At 40.3% G+C, this 13744-nt stretch overlaps 1 long non-coding RNA gene across 2 annotated transcripts in view; it reads right to left on the reverse strand.

Annotated features, from left to right (window-relative positions):
• Positions 1-13022, reverse strand: part of LOC113990043 — a 271781-nt gene extending 258759 nt beyond the window's left edge. For both annotated transcript variants that reach the window (XR_005563807.1, XR_005563806.1), the window contains exons 1-2: positions 12721-13022; positions 9706-9863 (exon numbers count right to left, since the gene is read on the reverse strand). This is a non-coding gene — a long non-coding RNA (uncharacterized LOC113990043). The remainder of the gene's footprint in view (positions 1-9705; positions 9864-12720) is intronic.
• Positions 13023-13744: the final 722 nt, after the last annotated feature.

The raw sequence follows: 13744 nt of genomic DNA on the forward strand, positions 1-13744 counted from the left end.
GCCACATCTGACTCTGTTGAGGTGGCTGATTAGTCCTGTGTCCCTGACATTTCCAGCACATAACACTTACCAGTTCTTCCATGCTTTTTAAAGTTTGCAAAATTTTTGTGCAGTCGCTCTCACCTGTTTTGAATTCTGGTGAAAACAGTGGCTTCTCTTTTTTGCTTATTACAAATAATGACGGTTTACTGACTCCTAACACACTGAAAACTTTTTACTACAGATGAAAGTTTGCTTTGAAAACATCCATCCAAATAAAAATCTCAGCACATCTAACACATTATACTATTCCACGGTTTTAAATGCCCAGTCTCAGACTGTCAATCAATAGAAATTTTCTTGCAGGACTGTTCTACAAAAATTGAGGGATAGTGGAAAGTATGGAGAAATACGAAGGGTACAAGAAGAAAACCACTGATAATATACATAAAGGCAATGTTAGCTTCCATTGTAAATGAAGGATACTCCTTATTTACCAGTGAATGCCACCCTCCTATCTTTTCCTCATCAGATTAGACTGCAAAACTGTCCTTTATGGGATAATCTTCAACCCTGGCCTAATGTGTAAGAAAGTCTAAGATCTAAATTTCATAACAGAGCTGTATTATGCCAAGATGTGATCAGAATCTGCAAATGTTCTCTACAGAAACTTTCCTCAAACAAGAAATCACGATTTCTCTCAGTATTTCAATCAGTAAAATCTTTCACACAAGTACAGCTTAAGAAGAGTATATAGAAATGGCATAAAGTATACACAGAAATAGCCCAAATAGCAAAATCCTTATCATTTCCATGGAAATGCTGGCAATTTATCAGAAAAATCCTGCATTTTACTGAACCCTATCTGCTCTTTGTGTGAGCTGATAAGTATGATTTTAGCAGGTGCGTCATTCTGCGTGAGAGCATTTCATTACCAGAGCTTTTTACTCCTGTGTCTACATTATTTTTTGAGCCACATGCCTTCTTTCATAGAGGTGGATGTTATGAGTTCAAATGATATTTTTTTTAAATCCCCATTTAAAAAAAAATAAAGTTAAAATTGTAACTTATAAACAAAGAAGCTACAGAGACCACTGTTATATCTGCAGTAAGTTTCTTTCATGGATACTTAAGGTTAACTTTAAAGTCTATAAGCTAGGCTTAGACTATAGGTCCAAGCACGTGATGGAAAGATAACTTCTAGCAGTATTCACCGTCAGCACATGACCAGCCTTGAAAGCAGTAAGGATACAATGGAAAGCCTCATAGACAACAAAGCAAAGATCAACACTTTGATGAAAAAGTTAATACACATTCCTTCCACAGATTCTGTATATAAGATGTAAATTGAGAGCTACTCCGTGAACCTGAGAAGAAAATTTATACTGCTCTATCTGGAAGCAAAGATTTATTTTGATGTTGATAGTGGAAGTTTTTGTAATAGCTTCTAGCTGACTGAGACATAAGAAAATAGTATTTTCTTTGGGCTTTGCTGCAGTTGAAGTAACTGCATGTTGTATACACAGACTTCATTTTATTTAGATGAACAGGGTGTGTGCTGCATTGTCTCCCTTCCTTTCTTAACCCACTCCCCACATTACAAGGTGATGTAAATTCAGTCACATCCTTGATTCCTGTGGACGGAATACTGCAAACATGGAGGTGTGAGACAATATAAAATGAAGGTGTGAGTGATACAGTAATAAATGAAAGACAGGGCATTGCAGAGGCACAATTTGTCTGGAAAGAGATTAAAAGAGGAACAGAAGCTGCCTTCCTTTGCAGTCTTCCATGGCAGGAATACTTAAATAGTCAGCTGTGAACAATATTGTGATTTGGAAGTGCAACACCTAATGAAAAAGGAGACTGAACAGAAGCAATGTGGTTAGTGAAGGAGTACTGAGCAAGTTATAGGGTTCCTCTTGTCTTGTGACCAGTCAGTGAAGTTGTGGACAAGAACCTGCTCAGCCCTACTGTTAAATATGTGATTTTGTTACTGTGTGCTATTTTAACCTAGGGAAACTTGATGCTGCATTAGCAGAGTGCCTTTTAGGACTAGAACAGCCTTGCTCCAGTTATATCATAAAGGTACGTTTTTTCAGAAGTAGCAAAATCTAATTTGTCACAAAATTCAATAGGAATGTGAGTCTAGTTCCTGTAAAACATCTTGGGAAATTCTCCTTAGTAAAAATGCAATCCAAGCCTAATCCTCAGCAACAACACAAATCCCATGCTCTGCAATACTTTTGATTTCTGGACAGTTTCTCTGGGCCTGAGCTAAAGGAATGACAACAAGAATGATTTGACTGAAATCTTTCTCCAGCCCTGGAATCAGTTCCCAGAGGACTACCTAGAATAAACACAGCATTTTGCCGCACTGTAAAATACAGAAATCTCCAGTCAGATGAGAAATTCCATCAAGATCTCGAGGTGATCTCTGAGACTCATGTGCAGTGCTCAGCACTTAAGAGAATTTTTAAAAAATCCAGCCACTGTGCAGAGAATAAATAAGGATTTACAAGCTTTGATGAAAAAGGGGAGTAGGGAATTATCTAGGCATTAGCTGGAATATGTAGAAACATTTGCAACGTACATTATGCCAGAATCATCTACAGGGATGAGCTTCTGCAAAATGGTTAAACTGTTGTATCTGAACCACTTAGATGGCTCTGAAAAAGTGTCACCTATCATGCATAAATAACAATTGGAAGCCCTGTGGAGTCATTGTAAAGAGGTAACCATAGTGTGTTCTCAAATTAAACATAATGTGTTGATTTAAGGCACTCGTTGCACAGCAATTAACCTAGGAGGTTATCAGCAATGATTTGCTCTGATACCCTATCATGCAGAATTGCATGTTGCTCCACAGAACAGTACCAAAGCATCCCTTATGCACTATCAAATAGACTTAACACCAGAAAAAAAAAATCCCAAAGTTATTTTCCACAGTGGGGGAAAAACTCATCCCACACCTTTTATTTTCCTGAGGAATTAGGTTTAAAAGAATATCATCAGCACTGGACAAGAAAACTATCAGGCAGAAAGGTAGTTGTAACTGGACTGAAATAGAAATTATTAGAGGGACTTGAAGACAGAATGGGACTCGTCAACTGGAAACGAAGAGAAGAGAGAACTGTACTTGGATAAGTAGTTCAACCTCACTGTTCACTCTTCGGTATTCTGCATGACCATCTGGAAATTCCTCTGTGGTAATACCTTTTTAACAGTTCTATAATCGCATCCTAATTTGTCATTTCTTTTAAGGATTAAAAGAAATGTTTTGCCTCTGCCAGCCCCATCTGTGCCTGTGTACATGCAGACCACATACAGGCAAAGCATGTTCAAAGCCTGGGGACAGTCATACCAGCCTACCAAAGCCAAGGGAAACTATCCTTGAGAGTCTGCTTGTTGTACCTACAGTCTCTTACCAGAATCTTTCCATATTAACAGTGTTTTATTTTCAGGAAAACGACCCTCAACATCAGAGAATCCAAAGTGTTGGAGAGACCCCAGAGATAATCCAAGCCATAGGCAAAACAAGTCCTTTCTGTTATCCTGAGGGTGCTTTACCTCAAGAAAAGACTTGAGGTAGCTTGGTGGAGATCTCCAGTCAGGCAGAATTCTCCAAGAACTATTGGAACCTTACTGGTAGAATATTTTCCTAACGCTTAGCTTGAAGTTTTGGATTTTTTTTGCTCTGCAATTGGAGTCCCATTGCTTTTTCTTGTATCCACCCTGAGCAAGGAAAGCAGATTTATTGCCTTCCTCACTGCAGCAGCCTTTTATTTATTTGGAGAGATGTCCTCCATCATGTTCTCTTCTTTACACTAAATAATTCAATTTATTCTCTCTGCCAACCTAAATAAGTTCTTTCCTTACAGTAAAAAAATCCCAAATTTTGAAAAATGTCTTGGTTTTAAGTGTCTCAATTAAATAAAAAAATATGGACATGAGAAGCAATTTTAAACTGAAAGTTCAGATATTTCAGCCAACAAAATTTTGAAATTCAGTGTCTCAGATAATTTCAGTGCCTCAAATAAAATTTCAGGTATTTTTACTGCACTGAAAGAACTAAGAGTATGTGCCCACAAAACATTCTGGTATCAACAGATCTATAGCATTTTTCACAAAGATGTTTGCTATGGAAGGTTCTCTCAGTTCTGTCACTTATCACTCTGACCCAAACTGAATAAAGCTCTTAAGAACATGCTTAACTTCAAGAGTGTGAGCAGCCCCACCACAAACAAAATCCAACTTAGAAATAAAGTGTTTCCTTAAAATTCTTTGTCCAAGAAGCCAATGCTTGCAGTTATAAATGATCCCTATTGTGGAACCTTCACGCCTTAAAACTGTGTCCATAATATGAGGGATTTCCTTAAAAATATGTATTTAAGCATTTTTAAGAAGTACTGTCCAGCAAACCAGCAAGAGGGAAGGGATGTGTCTTACACTGAACTATGTGTGGAGTTGATGTTAATGCTAACACAAGCTGTAAAGGACGCAGGGGTATCTTGACAGTCCAGTGGTGACAGCTGTGCTGTGCTGAATTACTCTGGATAGCCTCTGAAATTTGATAGAAATAGATTCATAGTGTTTATTCTGGGAAGACCTTCATGATCACTGAAGAAGACAAGGCATCTCCGAAAGGGAATGAACTGTAGGTGGGCAATTGGAAGAACCATTCACTCTCCTAAGCCAACTAGACTTTCTAACTCAAGGTATCTGGGAAATAGCAGGATGAATCTAGGGGTGCCGGTATCTTTTGGAATTTTTATTTGTCCTTACTGGTACTCAAAGAAGGACTACTGTAGAAATTTCCTTCTATACTAGAAAGAAGCAAAGTCTTTTCGTGGAGTGTAATAGCTTGCACATAGGAGGATTATATCATATTGCATTATATCAAACCTGTACTTACCCACTGACTTCAGGGGTTAATCAGCAAGAGAACACCAGTATTTTCAAGGGGTGGTGTGGGCATTATACCACTCTCCCCTCCAATTACTTATTGAGGCTGCAGTTACAGCGTGTGAAATGGATGGATTATAATAGACTTTCCTTCTATTGCTGCCGGGTCCTGATGCACACACTCCTCCACTTCATAACAAGCAGCTCTGGCAATTATGTGCGTCAGATTTTTGTTAAAAATGTCACACATATATCTTCTGTCCCAATATTTCCCTAATTTATCTGATACTAACTTTGCTGCTTTCATAGTTCACTCCTAACCACTCTAATTAAACTTATTGAGTGCTTCAGAGGAAGGATGTGTAGGGAATGGGAATGTTTTTTACCTTACTTCTATCTCCCAACTCTGTGAACAGCTGCTTCTTAGAAATAAACTTACCCTTTTAATTACTTGCATAAAATTTAGATGAGGTATGGCCTAGAGATATTAGTTAACTGTGTAACAGCAGATGCTTTGGGAATCTGTATTCATGGGATCCCACAGTCAAGTGGGACATGCTGGGAGGCTGTATGGTAGGAACTCAACGTAGATATCTGGGCTGCTATAGGCTTGTCAGAAGCTACAAAACCTACCCAAGGATTTGGAACTTCTCTGAGGATCAGCTTAGACCAAGCCGTACTTTGTCATGGGTAGACAGGAGGACCAAATACAAAGTATATTTTCTGGTCTCATGTCCCTTTCCTTCTGTCTTCTCAGGAAGTTCTGATGAATGTTCCACTTTCATCAACATAAGCACTGTCTCTTTGCCTCTTCCTCCCAGTCAAAGTCCCATCCCACCTGGGAATACTTCCAGAACCTCTGTGCCACCTCCATAATTGGATGCACTTCAGGTTTGCTCCCTGAGCCAGCTGCCAGCACCCTCCAGGAGCATGGGTCAGAACAGATGGGCTGTCCTGGCGTGGCAGAGCTGGGCCACAGCGTTGGACAGCACACAGGGGGCCAGCACAGCCCTCAGTTCCCAATTAGACATTACTAAAATACATGGTGACAAGACATATTAGTACTTTGATAGATAAACTATTATGAGAGGGAAAAAAGATTAGCCAAAGATGGGAAGTAGGGAGAAGAAAAACCTTTCACTTCGAAATGTTAAGTCCAAAGCAGAAATAATGTATTTCAATGATCATATATCCCAGTTTAAAGCTAATGTATCCTCCATGAAAGACTTGGGGCTTAACGCTGAGCTACATTATTTCATATTCTTTGACATAATAAAATACATATCTTTATGTATGGCTGTAAAACTGCATTATTTTTAAAAGTTGTTTCATTGAAGTGGTTGACCCCTTTATGATTCGTGCATACATTTCTTATACAAAAATAGAAAAACTGACTGTAAACCACTTTATGTTAAAGTACATACTCATTTAAATATTATAAAGTAGATGATTAGAGACCACTATATGATATTTGAGGTTGTAGAGATAAAGAAATGGTTCATAAAAAAAAAAAAATCTGAACCTTCTACTTAGAATTCCCCTGTTATTTGTTTTCACTTAAATTTGATTTTCTTGTTTTTAATTTTATACACCTGGGTTTTAAAATGTTCAGCAATTATCTGATTTGTAGCTACAACTGTAACATGTTTACTTGTAAAATGTCTTGCAAATTAAGATCATTATTCGTTCTTTTAGATGTTCTCTTAACTTTGCAGCTGAACATTACAGAAGCAGTATTTTTTACATTCCAAATGGCTCTAATGCCAAAGCATTTTGCTGATTTAATGGCTGGTTTTGCAGGATAGAAAAATACTAATAATTCTCAGCAAGCAGAAAATCAACAGCTATCATTTTTCAAATGGGATTTCTATAGCTCTGTCAAGTGTCCCATATTGTAAAAAGGAAAGGCAATTCAATCCTGTGTTTTATTTTGTCTCCAGATACAGGATCTTGATTCACCCTTTCTTTGGAACCCAAAATGCCAAATAATGCAGAGTTCTAAGGTGGCTGAGAGCCTTAAACACAAGACTTAGTGTCAGGAGTGTCTGAATCAATTGGGCCCAACTATTCAATAACATATTCAATGCTTAAGAGCTACTACCACATTTACATGCCTTCCATCAATGTCCAGGGATAAGGCATCCTCTGCTTCTCTGAGACACCAGCTCCAGTGCCTCACGACCCTCACAGTAACTAATTTCTTCCTAATATCCAATCTAACCCTATAGTCTGTCAGTTTAAAGCCATTTCACCTGGTCTTATCGCCACAGGCCCTTGTAGAAAATCCCTCTCCAGCTTTCTTGCAGGCCCCTTTTAGATGCTGAAAGGATATAATCTCAGCTGTCTCTTTCCAAGTTTCTTCTTTCCTTGCCCACAAGCAAGGAAAAAATGGGCTTATGCCCAAAATTTCAGGACAGCCAATACAGTGGAAAATCTCTGTAAAAGTAGATGAGTACCTTCTCCTGGCTTGATTAGCTAAGTAGGTTCCTGATCTGCATCCTCCTCTCTTTATTTCCTCCCTCTTTGGGAGTTTGGCATTGGACAAGTGCTTGAACAAGTGCTTTGAGATGAGGAACACATTTACCTTCTCCCTGATGTTCACAATCTGACTGGGGTGCTGTGCACACACCTAACAGCACCACTCACGGCTCACCACTTTGGGTGCAAGAGGACCATGGCCATCAGTCGTGTGTGTGCTGGGAGTCCCAGAATTCCAGCTGCCAAGTCTTTTGGCGAGTGTGGTTTTGTTGCTGTTTGCATGGTGACAGTGAGCTGACCGCTAGTTTGGGTGTACCTGCACATGCAGCTGTTGCACCTCTGGATGGCAGTGTACACATTGGTGCAGGGATAGGGACACGGCATGATGCACATCTGAGCCACAGCTGAAAGCACAAAAGTGAGAGCTGTTTGAGCATGAGCTAGATGTGAGCATATCTGCGTGCACAGAGGACATTTTGTAATCCACAGTAAAAAGCAACAGTTAGGTAAAGTAATTTAAGCACAAATTCCCAGCATCTTAATTTTTCACTCAAGCTTACTTCTGGGTACTTAGGGTGTGATTGTCATTCACTGCACACAGCAGCCACCGTGGCTACTCTGAAAGCAGCACTGAGTAAGGAACGTGTGCACATTACCAGAGTTTCAATGTGGTTGGAGCCCTCACGCCAGAGCCAAAAGGGATCACACAGGCATTTTTCAATACCTGAATAACTGCACATTGAACTCCTCCTGTGACTGTTTAATTCCCAGGGGAAGCTGCAAAGTTACAGTGAACTCAGTACTGCAACAGTTTTGGTTTAGAGAAAGATAATTGGGAATCTTCTGCCTTTTTCTGAATCAAAAAATTTTGAAAGGGGGCTACTATTGAAGAACAGTGGAAATGCTCAGCCAAATCTCAGAGTGCATCCCCCAGTGATCTGCCCCGCTCCGATGTCAGCACAGACCTGCAAGCTCAGCTTAGCCAACGTGCTAAGATGAGGGACAGACTGCTGTATATTATGGCTGTGTCACAGCAATCTGGTAATGTGGAAAGCAGTCAGGACTGGTGAAAATGACCCACATTCCTTTCTCAATTCCCTTGGGTGCCTAGGGGGGTGTTTTGTTTTTTTTTTTCTGACACCTGTATCAGGTATTGTGCAGCCCTGATGATTTTTTTTCCAAACAAATCTTATCTGTGATTCTCAGAGGTTTTTAAAAGGTCAAGGACAAGGCAGTGAATTCCCTGGAGACTGACAGCGGGGTCCTCACACAACATCTAACTGCAATGACTCCTCAGAGGAAACAAGAGTGATGGCCTGAAGAAAACATATGGGAGACCACACTTTATGTTGCACTTTCTGTGTTTTGCAGGACAGCTGGAGAGGCCAAGAAAGCTTCAATACACCAAACAGACACGGTGGAGGAGAATGAGGGACAGGCAAAGACAAGACGGTCTTGCCCAGAAGGTCTCCTATAACTGTGGACACTTCACCAGGTGTCTTAGCCTGACTCCCACACATTTGCCTATTCTAGAAACAAAGGCAGTGAAATGCTCGGCACAATCAGACATACATTGAAAAAAAAAATCCTCTGCTTTTAAATAGTGTTCCTAGTGTAGATTGATGAAATGATCTGTACTCCCCCACCACACCACCTTCTGACATCCATCCATTGGCTTGACAAAGCAGGTAGTCACACACACTCCACATGAATGCACCCGTGGCCAGGTTGCCTTGGAAACCTTCACTGCTACCTAATATTGTTATAATTGGCAAGAAAATATAGGTTTTCTCCAATGATTCGCAGCATGTTTCCATTTTACATAAATGCAAGCTTTCCATCTGCAGTTTTCTGAAGGTTTGCTTTGCTTTCTTCCAAGAAATTTTAGAGACATTTCCTCCCCAGAAAAATTAAACTGTTGTTTAAATGTTAGAAATGCTGTCATGTCAGCACAGGGGGCCAGACAGCAATTCCAGCTTCCCTGTCTGTCAAGAGGGACTTCTAACATTGAGGAAAAGGAGCCCTGCAGTTCTCTCTACTGCGTTTAATTCCTTGCACAGCTCTGGAGTTAGAACAGGTCGGCCCAAGTGCTCCCATGCAACCTTGCTCAGGCTGCATGCTCTCCACATCACCATCTACTATCTACCTGGTTCAGCACAATTACTAGAAACCCTGAGTAGATTTTAATATCTGAATACTTCCAGTGCAGACTAGGACTGTTACAGGATGTTTGTTCTCACCCAACACAGAGTCTCAAGGGAGTGTCTGGAGAAGAACCTTAGATGTTCACCTAAAGGAGGGCTACATAAAAGCTACAGGTGTGTCCACATTGCATCTACTTACCAAAAAGAGATAAATGAACTCCTGGTACTGTGATGCAGACAGACCCTAATTTCTGAGCTCCTTTGGAGAGCAGCAGCCTTCGGCTACTTCTCCAGCCCAAAGCCCAGCTTGTGGCAGATGGGAACGGCAAATTCTGATTGTCCGATGAGCAGTTTTGCCTAGAAAAGAGACAGGCAAAAATCAAACATTCTGGAGCACTGCGTGTCAATGGGTTCAAAAAGAAATGTCTGGAGGCGGCACTCAAAAAGGGTACAACCTAAGGTAACAGCCTCCAAATGAACAACCCAAAACACTTGGTAGTCATTGAACACAATGTCTTAAGTCCAGCTGAAATGAAATTTTCCTTGGAAAAGAAAAAATGAACTATTTCTAGCTAGCCCAGACCAAATGCTGTGCCACTCCATGGTCACTGCAATACCCAATTTCACCATGGTATAATTCTTTGAGTTTGAAGCCCCACAGCCCCTTAAAAAGCTCCTCCAAAAGAAGCTTGGTGACCTCCAGGCAAGTCCTGGGGCTTGTGTAGGTGCTTATCTTCAGCTGCAGGAGGCACCCTTTCCCAGGGCTGCTGCCTTAGCCAGGCATACAGCCCAAGCAGTGGCTGCCACAGCAGAGCCAGCAGAGCCCTGGGGTCTCCTCACCCTGTCGTCCTGCTTTGGAAGAAATAGTGAACCCAATTTTAGCTGATAACAAGTTACATGAGGGAGAGAGTTTTGATAAAACTAAAACAATGTAGATCTCTGACTTTCGACTTTACATTGGCAAGTTAAATCTGTAGTAAATCAACTGTAGCAAGACCAGAGAGTATGGCTTTCCCATGTATTTTAGGGGAAAAGACAGGAGTTTCTTTCCTGTGCCTGTGTGGTACAGCTGTTCTGTGTTTTTGGTTACAGCCTCAAACAAATCTCTTGAAACTGAAATGATGGTTTTTAAATGTAAAAGCATTGACTTGTATTTTAGCTAAAAAACCCCAAAAGCTCAAACCAATTCAATTCAACATTTTTAAGATTACATCTGCATGGTTTTTGGACAACATGGTTTGAGCAAATGTGTGCTTTAGTCAAATGCAATTAAGTGTCTCAATTCAAGCTTCCCCTGACATTTTTTTCCATCTACCTGCACCAAGGCAGTTACGTTTAGCAGATGCAGTGCTTACCTTAACTCTATTCAAATGAGTTTCAGACTTATGTTCCAAAAAGAACCCAAAGCCTAATTTTTAAATGCTCAACATACACATTTAGAACTGTATTCTTCAAAAGATCTCAGGGCTTTTGAGGAGACATGGTAATATGGATACCAGGTTTTGAAAAGAACTAAAAACTATCAGTGAGATACTCAGTTTCCAGCATTTTCACTCTTCAAAGCACCTGAGTATTTGAATTCCAGATCAGCACTGGTGAATTTGGCAAATCTGCCTTGAAAACTTTGGTTTTGGTCAAACAGAGCTGCTGCAGAACAAAATCAGTTAAACTAGGGGATCTGCATTTGAGATCATGGGAAATTTAGCAAGAAGGACAGATAATAAAATGAACAAAGTAAAGGTTAATAACTCACTAGGTGTCACTCAGTACTCATCCTCTCTAAATATCACCCTATTTATTAGGGTGTCTGCCTAATCCTTCAAAGTCAACATCACATATCCATGTATGTGCTATTCTTGCAAATGCTCTATAGTCAGCCCACGCAGGTTGAAATAAAAGCAATCTAAATGTACCATCATGTAAAACTTGCACAATTCTTGGCAAAACACCTCTTTGGTTCACCCTGCTTTTAATTTTGATAAATCTCCAAGATTCAAAACTTTGCAAGGAGGTAAAAAAACCTCAAAAGGTAAAACACCACAGGTGAGAGTTCCCAGGCTTATGAGACTGGAAATTAAACTCTTCTGTGGAGAAATAGGGCACTGCCCCAAATTTATTTACTAGGAGTTTTTTTTAGACAGAAGGGCTCCTAAATCAAAATCTTCTTTAACACAGACCACCAGAAGCTGAATTAAAGCCTAATTCTCCAACCCTAACAGGCTTTTCTAACAGCATCTGATCCAAGGGCACAGTCACATGATACTTCAAAACATTTTGTACCAGATGTTATATTTGCAATTTTTAAGACTAAAGCAACATGATTCTTTTCACATGGAAGACTTCTAGATTTGCCTTTTATGAATTTTACAAAATTTCTTGGAAATTTTTTGTGCTGTGAAAATCAGCACCAAAAAAAAAAAAAAAATCAGTTTTCTTGTAATCTCAGACACTAGTCTTAACATTCTTATTCATTTGAAGTACTGAAGAACTGGTCTTGTAAAACCTGAAAGAAATCATGACGGTGGGGACGTATTTTCTCCTGCTGAAAATGTTAATGCTTGATTTATCAGTGAATTTCTCTTATACTTCTATGGCTTTTCTTGGAGTTGCTGCATTGTTATTTAGGGGAATGGAATTTTTTTTCTTCAACTCTCATTCTGTGCTGTTACTCTTTACCTTTCTGATCAGAGCAAAATGCTGGGCAGATGATACGCAGCAGAGGGAAAACATTCTGATGGACCAGCTGTTTCCTTAAACAATATTGTTTTAGGAAACATTCCAGTTCAGACAGAAGAGAAACCATCTGACATGGAATAAAATACTGAGCTTTTTATTACTGCCTTTTTTGGGGTCTCAATTTCCTATTTTGTTCCTACTTTTATATGACAGCCTGTCATTTTGAGTCCAGCATCTCATAATATATGCAACATATTTTTATTTATTGTTCTCCTTCAACACAATAATCATATGAGCAATTCCAGTGTGGCTGTTTCACTAGTCTCCATCTAAAGTGGTACTCAGCAAACAAAAGTAGCCATTTCAGTGAGAGGGCATATGGGAAGCAGGGTTCTTGTCCTGACCTGTTGTAAACAGCTAGAGAAATGTCCTGTTACACTCACAAATACCATAACAGGGATTAGAACTGCAAAAATACAAAGATGTAGTGCACCCCCCTTTCCCCTTTTTTTGTAGTAAAAGCTGTCAAAGTGCTAACCTGGGCTGGCTGTGTGCCGCAGTGATTTCAGCAGAAAAGCAGAGCCCGGCTGCAGCAGGTTCTGCAGGATAGGAAGCAGAGGAAGGTTTGATGCTCAGCAGATGGCACAGGTGGGCATCGTGCCAGCCCAGAGGCACTACCTGGTGTGCTTACGAGATCACTTGCTGCATTTGTTATCGAGCTGGGAGTGAGAGACAGCTTTGTTTTACTCTCCTTTCTCTTCCCTCTTTATGTGATTTTGCTTTTAGCCACCAGACAACAGCAGTACTCTTCTCCGGAGTGTGAAAGATTCAGCAATAAAAGGAGCCTAGGAAAAACAAAAAAAAAAAAAGAGGAGGAATCTGTTGTTTTTCTCTAACAACTGGTCAGCTCAAACCTCCAACCTCTCAGCCTCCTGTGAATGCTAATAACTCTGTTTACTCAGAGCCAGACCACAGTGGGGCTTTTGGACCACAGACTGGGCTGGCATCGTGTAAGCGTGTAAAGAAGCAATATTTATCATTGTCATGATTTTGTTGCTTTCCCCCACACTTGTAAGAGTTTATAACAAGCAACTCTGAGGCAGCACAGCTGGCCTGCAAGATGTCTCTGCATGAGTGAAGGAATGGCTCTGTTCAAAGAGCAGGCACGAGTTATTTCTCCCAATCTATAAATAAGTGCCAGGGTAATGAAAAAATAGCATTTACCCTTGCACCTTCTCCCTTTGTTTTGTCTCAGGACTTTGCCTTCCTGTATGTTCCATGGTGCAGACCTGGGGCACATTCTCAGGGCAATGTGGTCTCAATGGCAGAGAAGCGAGGCAGGGTTCTTTTTTTCCATCTATATATTTGGGCCTTCCCAAAATGGGGCTGAACATAAGGCTGGACATTTATTCTACCAACACGTCAGCCAACACGTAGGGCTCTACTATCTGCAGTCAACTAGTCACTGAAAAATCTCTTGTGCGCACTTCGAAAATGAGGAATTCTTGGAAAACCACCAATAAAAGTCCTTATAGATTTCTTGGGTGAGTGTGATGTGAATT

Source organism: Pipra filicauda, unplaced genomic scaffold (genome assembly GCF_003945595.2).
Source record: "Pipra filicauda isolate LSUMZ 115617 unplaced genomic scaffold, ASM394559v2 scaffold252_size1811890_pilon, whole genome shotgun sequence".
Classification (NCBI taxonomy): domain Eukaryota; kingdom Metazoa; phylum Chordata; class Aves; order Passeriformes; family Pipridae; genus Pipra; species Pipra filicauda.